At 39.2% G+C, this 9,185-nt stretch overlaps 1 long non-coding RNA gene across 1 annotated transcript; it reads left to right on the top strand.

Moving 5' to 3' along the window:
• The first annotated feature begins 6,184 nt into the window (after positions 1-6,184).
• LOC121066590 lies at positions 6,185-9,185 on the top strand. The gene is made up of 3 exons (XR_005817855.1): positions 6,185-6,259; positions 6,538-6,665; positions 8,887-9,185. It is a non-coding gene; the product is annotated as an uncharacterized LOC121066590 (long non-coding RNA).

The raw sequence follows: 9,185 nt of genomic DNA, 5'->3' as shown, positions 1-9,185 counted from the left end.
TATGTACATAAGCTTCAGGACTTTAAAACTGCAAACAGAGCTATATCCTGAAGTGAAAGGTCCTGCCACAGGTCCCAAAGATAATTTTCTCCCCCTTTTTCCACGCAACAGCTTCCCAGCTTTTCTTACAGTGGCTGAGGAGCCAGCGCAGCAGAAAGCAGCTGTTCTGGGAGTCTTGTTCGTTCTATCAAGAAGGTTCAGAAAAGAATCGGGGCCTGTCAGTAAATGAAGTTGCTTTTCCCTGTCTTTGCTTAGGATGAGTTGAAAGAAAAAGGATCAGGTAAAATTTCTAGCTCTTATACATTTCTTAGGGATGCCTTTACAAACAAGGTAATCTTTACTCTGAGGACCCAACAATGGATGCAGGGACACGGTACTGGAAGCCTAATCCTCTCACACGTCTTAGTAAATCCCGTGGGATTCAAGTATGTTTGGCAGTAAGCCAGGATACCTTCTTAGTGAGTTGTCCAAGGTCAAGAGGAAAATCATTGGCAAAATCGGGAGCAGAATTCAGGTCTCCATATCCCACATCACATAGGAATACTTCATCATGGAGACACTAATTCACTCTTAGGGTTATGAAGCACAATAGCTCTCTGATCCTAATACAAATGCATGCGTTATGCTAAATTTGACATGTTGAAGATGATATTATGAACAATGTATAACAGTAAATATGGGCATAAAATTCTGCAGTGTCATAGAAAACAGTGTTATGAGCTGCACACAACTTAATTAGCTTTCATTCCAGACTTTCATGATCTAGGGATCGTATGTGTTATTCGTATATATTTTACACATCTTTACAATGCTTGAAACACAAGACGGCGTGTGGGAAGATGGCTGTCAGATTTTTTTCTGACATGAACATTTTAAAAGGTTACCATTATTTTTGTTTAACACGCTCTCCTGACACAATGGTCATTTAGGGGGTGGTGGTTTTGCCTTGTCTATGCCAGTGAGCAGTGCTTTTTGATAGATATGGTTTCCACATATTTTTTTCAATTTCTTCTCTTGGACAAATAGGGTTAGTATTATAGTCAAGAAAAAATAAGGTCCGTGTAGCACATGGCCATCTTGGTAGGAGCTTTAGTTTTGCATTAAATGATTTGATTTTAGTTGGTTATTTTACCAGTAAGTTAGTTTAGGTTTTGTATAATATACATCAAGGAAATCCTTTCCAAAAACCTGAATCTTGAGGGGGGAAAAAAAAAAAAAAAAAGTGCTTAAAACTGAATGTATGTTTACTCTGAAAAATCAAAGATTAAAAATGAATGTGGTCTTGATTTATTTTCTTCTGACCAACCACACCCTAGAGGAAATAATTCACTGAGATTAGGTTACTTTCTTATGCCAGTTTGTGTTCTTCTAAAATAGAATACTATCAGTACGGTGAAATTGTCTGAGCTGTGTTAATCTACTTTGGCTCAGGTAGTATGTCCAACAAGCTGTTTATTCTGTGGACGTCTACAGCCTGACTAAGTGCTTTCTAGGAAAGGTTACAGTTGAAAATCAGATGGATGTGGCTTCCACCTTAAAATGGTGGCCTGCATGTCCTTCAAAATGCTTTTCCACATCAGATTTCAAAATGGGACCCAAGATCTTCTAGTCTGCACAGACTTTCTCTGCTGTTTAATCACTGCTAATCACACTGAAACACAGCTAGTGTCATAAGCTTTTATTTCACTTTGTGAAATCCCGGACTTGTGAGCACAGACTTTGATGATGTGCAGTGTCCCTGCACTAATTGCAAGGGAATTTCAAGAGCAATTTTAATTTGCTCCCTGGCTATGATCATACACAGCTGTCATATTTCTGCACCTGGATAATTGACTTTCAAGTGCCAAATTCTAGAAGTCCTGGATTTTTGTAGGTCTGGATTTGGGGGTTTCATTGGTAGGTATTGAATTTATTTAACCCTTGAAGGGTTAGAAGGCTATTAGATTTACTTAGCCTTGTCAATGTGGAAATCTGCAACATATTCAGAAACCTACACAGATTTTAAATTGTGAGCATTGGGGAAGACAAGCTGAGGAGTAGCTCATCCAGGTGTAAACTATCTAAACTGTATAATTTTATTTGTTGACATTTCATTAAATTGTGGGAGGGTGTTAAGTGATATGTCTGAGTCATACTGACAAGACATGCAGGGCGCTTTGTGTTTTGAGACTGTTTTGCTGGCTAGCTGTAGGAGTCCTGGAGCACTGATGACTTGCTGGCACTGGGCTGCAGCTGCCAGAGGACGGGCTGCAGCTGCCAGAGGACACGTAACCAGCAGTGGTCCTTCCACTTGGCTGCCAGGTTCCCAGACTTTACAGAAAGGAAAAGTATATGAAATATATTTTCTTTCTATGTGGGAAATGTAAGGAACCACGTGACTGTAGTTGTAAAATGCAATTTACAGGGTCATGGGTGGGCTGTATGATAACGCAACCATCAGCATGCACATAACCTGCAAGACTTACTCTGATAGATACATGCTGAGAAGAAATAATCCCTCTTGTACCTTGCCATGCAGTTCAAATTGGGCAGGAAAATGTAAAATGGATCATTAAAAAATTTATAAATTTATGAATGACCTGGGTTGTATCATCCTTTGTAGAAGGCAGGAATCTTCTGTCCCAGGGTGCAGTAACCAAAGTGGGAGAGACTGTCAGTGCCTCCTAGGAATCTGCATCTATATAAAAAGAAGTGGCAGGACAGGACATATACCATATCTGAGATATACTATTTCTCCACCCAGGAGGTTAGCACAGCCTCTTTCACTGACGGGTTAAGCCAGTTCACTAGCCTGTAAACTTGTGTGTATCGTGACTTGTCCCATGTTTGCTTTTGCTGACTTTTCTGCAAGGGACACTTCAAAATAGAATAGACAAAGATTAGGACTCATAAGCCTTAAAAGTGCTGCTCAACAGCATTTATAGTTTACAGATTATAGTTGCCACTCAAAGCAAAATTGCCAGTATGAGGGGATGTGAAAAAACATGAAAAGGAGGGAATGATGAGGCAGGATGAGTTGAGAGAGGGGAATCTGGGCAAGGAGGTGTAAATGTATTAATATTTCATCACATATAGCCTGTATGTAAAAATGCAAGTAAGGTAGAAGTTTCAGATCTGTAATTCCATTGGGATTCTCATGAATCAGATTCCTGTGGCTTATGACATTACCTGAATCTTTTGATAGAACTACAACCCTATAATTCACAGCTGGTTGTATTTCATTCATAACATAAATCTGTCAGGAGCTTTCAGTGATACCATAAACTATAACAGCACTGTTCAAAATTTAAAATAAAGACTTTGAAATTGTTTATAATTCGACAAGAAACTGACATCCTCTACTTTTCATAATATATGGGGAAAATTAAAACTTGTATTTAGATATGAGATACACATGTAAACATACATGTCCAGTATATTCCTTTGACTGTGACTGTCATTTATTAAGAGAACATTCTGTGCTAATCAAGATACTTAATATTTTGCAGGTCTATATCTGTGCATCTCATTGCACAAATTATTGTATCTCATCTGTATGTCATGAGATTTTGAAGCATCTAATAAGTATTCATTCCAGCAAAGTAGAATATTTATATTTAACAAACATAAAGGATATTTGTCATCCTAGATGTCATCTAGCAATAAGTAAAAGCAGTAAATAACTGTTCTTGGAATGGGTCAGTGAGTATTTTGTTGTCCCTGAGCCAAATCAATAACAGCTTGTTTGCTGCATCCCTTGTCATCTTCCCTGGAGTCAACGGTCTGCTTTACTGACCTTAATAACTACTATAATAAATCCAGTACAAATGAAAAAAGCTCTGCTCTGTAATGAAAATCTGATAGCTTATCTGTCATGCTGTCCTGTGTAAAGAGCTATGTTCATTCTGCCCTGTCCCCCAGGACTCTGGCATTAAATATGCTGCAAGATTGTTAACTACCACACAGTTTTATATGAAGTTCATCTTGTAGCTTTTCTACACAGTGGTATTTCTTCTAATCTCAGTTTTGATCTTTAATAAATTGAATCTTGTTTGCCTCTGTCCATTATTTTTATGATTTCTTCAGCTGAACAGATTTACCATAGAAAAGGGTGTAAATGAAAGAAAACTAGGTCTGTGTTGCTCTCCATTTTTGTTGCATAAGTTTCAGCCCAGGAAGCAGCTCTGAAGTGCACATTTTCCCTCACTGGATAACTAAATTACCTAAAGTCATTGATTATGAGAGATCTTTTAAAGCATAATTTGCCTTCAGAATGACTCGGACTCTTGAGTCATTAGTGCTAAGTATGGTGGCACCAGTTTTGTGATGCAAATGCTTAAGGGCTGTTTCAGAATTTCTGTATTGGCAGCATTTTCTTCATTTCACCCTAGTTTAGTAGAAACAGAGACCATCTGCTGATTTTATATAAAGTCTGTACTTACCGTATAGTAAAAATCTAATGGTGTTTGACTGTCACTACTTGGGTCACCTATTCATGGCTGCACAGCTCACTCTTATTACCTTCACTGTAGACTGTGGTGTTCCTGACAAAGCACAGCTCTCTTAAGAAATACCAGCTGCTTCACAAGCTACACGTGTACATATGTGCTACTATCAGGAATATTCAGTGCTGACCCTTCGTGGCAGATTTCCAAGGAAAAACTGGATTATATATGGGAGCTGGATTGCACCTTGTTAAGTGAAAATGCCTCATAAATGATTATTTTGAAAGATCTGAGAAGCTGAGTACTGCAAGCAGTTGAGTTAAGAAAAAGTTTGCAGATTTGTATTTCTCCATTGCATGACGTCCAAGTTTAAGTCGGGGTAATTAGACATAATGTGCCCTTTTTGGCTGCTGTTTTATCATGGTGAGCATAAAGACCAACTGCAAAAGGTCTCATGAGATTTCTGTATTGTGAGCACTGATGCTGTTCTGTCAGCATTTCAAATTTTGCTACAGAGCAACATATAGATAAGTCTAATGTTGAGGTCAAAACAATTTGACAATAAACTTTTACAAAATGAAGACAATAATCCCTTTGTTGGCCTGTTTCTCAAGATGAGAATGCTTCAGTCTCCATTCTGTTTCCTGCTGGCATTATTTTTTGGGATATCAATTCTGCCTTTGTGAATTTTTTAGGAATAGTGTAAGACTGGAAGAAGGAAACCTCATGAATGGATCTGATGTAGTTTGGACAAAAGATTCTGGGGGAGGACTACAGAGGAAGAAGTGGTCAGTGCGAGTGTCCTGATCATGCCATCCATTGTACGGTCGGGGTAATTTAAGGTCACTCTGAAAACAAAATCTCCCGTTCCCCCAAAACCAAAAAGAAACCCATTCTGACTGAGAGTTTTAAAGCAGTAGAGGCCGTATTAAGTACAAAACCCTCTCAATCTGTACAAACTGGGAAGTCTTACGTTGAATTTATGCTCTTAAAGACTAATCCAATCCCTTGCTGTGTCAGCATAGCACTGCACTTTGCAGTGGATCTGCACTGTTACATTGCACAGGTTAGGGAGCAGCTCGCAGAGCTAGAATAGGTGCAGAAGAATACCAGAATACCCACAGGATCCCAGAGTGCAGCTCAAAACCTTCCTCTTCGGGGGAAGAAGCTCCAAGCTGCCATGCAGAAAAAGGGCATGGTTTGAGCAGAAGTGAAAAGATTTGCCATATCCATGAAGCAGTGTACTAACAAGCAGTTGCAGACTGAGACTTGAGCAGCAGTTTCTTTGCTGAAATTGGAGATACTTTCCTAATTCATGGCTGTTCAGTATGCAGTCTAGCTGTTTGAACTTAATTTGTCCCTCATTTACACAGCTGTAAATCTTTGCACATTTCTAATTAGATTGCAGGAGTAATTTCCAATTAGATAAGAATAGCATTAGGTGTATTTCATAGAGTGTTATCTACTTTATATGCTTATAACACAAAGGATTTGAAAATTAACATTTTAGATTGCTCATACATCACTTCAGGTTCCTGGGTTTTATTACTAAACAGTAGTTAGGTGTTTTAAGGGACACCTTAGGCAAGGTTACTGTCACCCGATCCAAGTTCAGTGAAGATTTAAGCGCAAACTCACTTGATGCACCTGAAAGATCATGCCAAACCAGATGTGTAATGTGAAGTGTGTGCCTGTAAACCCCTGCTCTGATTGCCCATTGTTGCACGTGCACAGGACTCTCTGATTTAACAAAAGCTCCAGCCGGTTCCAGAAGGTGCACTTACATGGCAGTGGTTTGGAAATCAGGGGTACCTATTAGCAGCAATAACAAACAGGTAGAGGTGAATATGGGAGGAATGAGAAGAAAACCCTAAGAGTGCTTGCCCAGGTTCCTAGCTTGTGAGCATCTTGAGGGCATTTTTTTTACGGCATGCATAACTAATCTGCTCAATTATTTGCAAACTATTAACATACTACATTTAAATATTGCAACTTTTTGGTTTTTTTAGTTACTTCGACTTCTGTCCTTTTCAAATCACTTAGACTATTAAAGAATGATTAAATATTGCTACACGGCAATGTATAAAACTAAAAATATATACTTCTTGTATAGGATTGATTTTGACTTTAAAGCTGGATCACCAACTTGCTGAGGTCAGGCCAAGTACTGGGAAAACATAAAATGACAATCCTGACTGAAGTACTCTGATGAGAAGAATCCTTACCATTCCCATGTGCCAGGTATTTAGTGCAGCATGAAGGCAGAAGAGGCCTTACAAATGCTGTCCCATTGCAGCAGTGCCAGTGTCACACAGTGGAAATGTTAGGATCATTCTGGCTGCTAGAAGGTCCCAGTAAACACCAAGCACAGTGGAAGGAGAAGGTGACTTTCAGTAGTTTGAGTTATTTATCTCTGTTCCCTAAGGGCAGGTGCTTTCAGAACAGTAATTCTGCCACATGAGTAGTAGGAAAAGTTGAATTTCTAATCAAGCTAAAAAGCTCAAGTATAACCACAACACTGAGCATGAGATGTTCAGCCCTTTAATGTATCTCTTCCCGGGAACAAAACAAAAATAATGGCAAGTGTGTAAATGTAGTGCAAGAGAAATAACAGGAATTTACGTCAGAGAAAGAATCTGAAAGCAGGCTAGTTCATTGTAAACAAATTTCCCAGAGTGGCTCCTTGGCTCTGCACCTCTTTCATGTTTAGATGAGGTTTGTCTGCATCTGTGGCTGGCAAATCCCCTCTTACCCTAGCAGGGTGAAGCGATGACTTGCAAAGCCAGTCCTTGGTCTGACTGGGTGTGAACAGGAGAGTGTTTAAGGGCTGCTGAGTCCCTGGTTGTTCCCTGTCAGAAAATCTCACTAGTGGCTGGATAACTTCATGAGATGTTAACTTGGTCTGCTTTACAGAGTTCCAGCTTGAGAGCTTTGCTGTCCACGCTTCTTGGTGTTGTAACAAATGGCAACTTGGCCTGGAAGCTTCTTTTTGTAAAGAAAAGAGAACTTCCCTGGTTCCAGGATTATTGGCACAGAACGGGTCCCAAACCACAAGTACTTCAGTCATCGAGTGAGTCAGTATCCTCTGAGGATGCTATTAATAACAGGAAAGACAAAACACACAAACCTAATTTAGCACACATTTTGTTCTTACCAACAGTCAGCTTAGTCTTTTGATTTTTGTTTTTATGCTAGCTTTTTACCGAGAATGGATTCACCTATTTTTTCTGAAAATAAGAGGAAACTTTCTCCCATCACTTCTAGCTAAAATCTAGACAAAAGTTGATTCACTAACTTAACCTTCAAAGCTGAACTGTCTATCCATTTTCAACTTGTAAAGTTTATTTTTCTCAGTTATCAGCAAAGGCTGCTCTGAATTCAACCATGCATTTTTATTTTTGGCACAGACAAAAAAAATCCTCCAGGTTTGCTGTCAGTCAGAAATGAAACTGAAGATTTCTGCTGTGTTAGCCAACTTTGACCTCATAATTTAGACTAGATCAGACTTCAGAGATGGGCTGCCCCTGTCTGCCAAGGCAGAGTGGTGCAGCCAGGCTACTGCTCCCTACATGAGCAGTAGCTGCAGTGCTTTGCCTATGCACTGAGCAAGGGCTTGACGTCCTGCAGTTTTTACTCTGGTAACTCTGTCTAGGAGCAACACCATCATCCTGCTCACCCTCAGCGTATTATTCTGCCAGATTTTGCTTTAGATGATTTCCCTCCATCTCGCTTGATTCTGCTGGGATTTTCACAAGAGTATGTTGGCCTTTGTTTCTTCCAAGGAACAAGTTTCCATTCGTTTTTGGAGTTTTTAGACTTAAAGTAGAATTTGTGCTGAATATAGAAGTAATAAGCTGTGTTACAGTTTCTAGAAGACTTTGGGAAGCTTTTGAGTAAAAACCTCTTGTAAAGATTCAGGAGTTTTCTAAAGGAAAAAATTACTGGTATAATAAATGAAGCACAAAACCCACATATACCACATTGTTGTATTCAAACTTCTGCCTACAAACACAAAGAAACTTTCCACTTGTGGAAATCTGAAGTGGTTAGAAAAAGAAAAGAGAAAACGAGATCGTTAGTCACTAAATTCCACTGTAACTAGAATTCCACCTATTTCCAGCAACTGGGCAGAAAAACCATGAGGTTCTGGTAGTTCAGGCTGTGTGTCACCACAGGTGTCAACTGCTTTGAGAAAGAATTTGCGGAGTTCCAAATGTAAGTTATTTCCCAAATTCCCTTCTGAAAGCATGTTGGAATTAAGAGGCTCAATACTATCCCATGGTTTAGTGGGTGATATTGGTGGTAGGGGGACAGCTGGACCAGATGATTTTGGAGGTCTTTTCCAAAGGTAATTGGTAACTCTATGATTTTTGAAAAATACCGATCTTGCAACCCTGTTTGTTACTCAAATGCTAACAATAGTATTTATGGAATTGTTCTGTGCTTTATTTTCTATTTACAGATTACTGCTGCATCCTGTGCAAATCCTGTAATTCATTGAGTAAGAAAAGAATGAGCATTGCTACAGTTTTATGGATGTTAGGGGAATGGTATACAGTAGAGCAATTGGGATAAGGATCAAGGGAAACAGAAGATATGCTGTCATGTATGCTTTAACAAGCCTGGAACTAAACATCACTATAATGTCTTTTCAGTCTATTAATTGTCATATGTTGCAAGTAAACACAAACATCAAATACTGCTACAGACAGACTGCATGCCAAGAACGTAACTAGCATTGTGTTTGCTTCCCTAGCTTCC

This window comes from Cygnus olor, chromosome 2 (genome assembly GCF_009769625.2).
Source record: "Cygnus olor isolate bCygOlo1 chromosome 2, bCygOlo1.pri.v2, whole genome shotgun sequence".
NCBI classification, from domain to species: domain Eukaryota; kingdom Metazoa; phylum Chordata; class Aves; order Anseriformes; family Anatidae; genus Cygnus; species Cygnus olor.
This window is presented reverse-complemented; position numbering and strand designations above follow the sequence as displayed.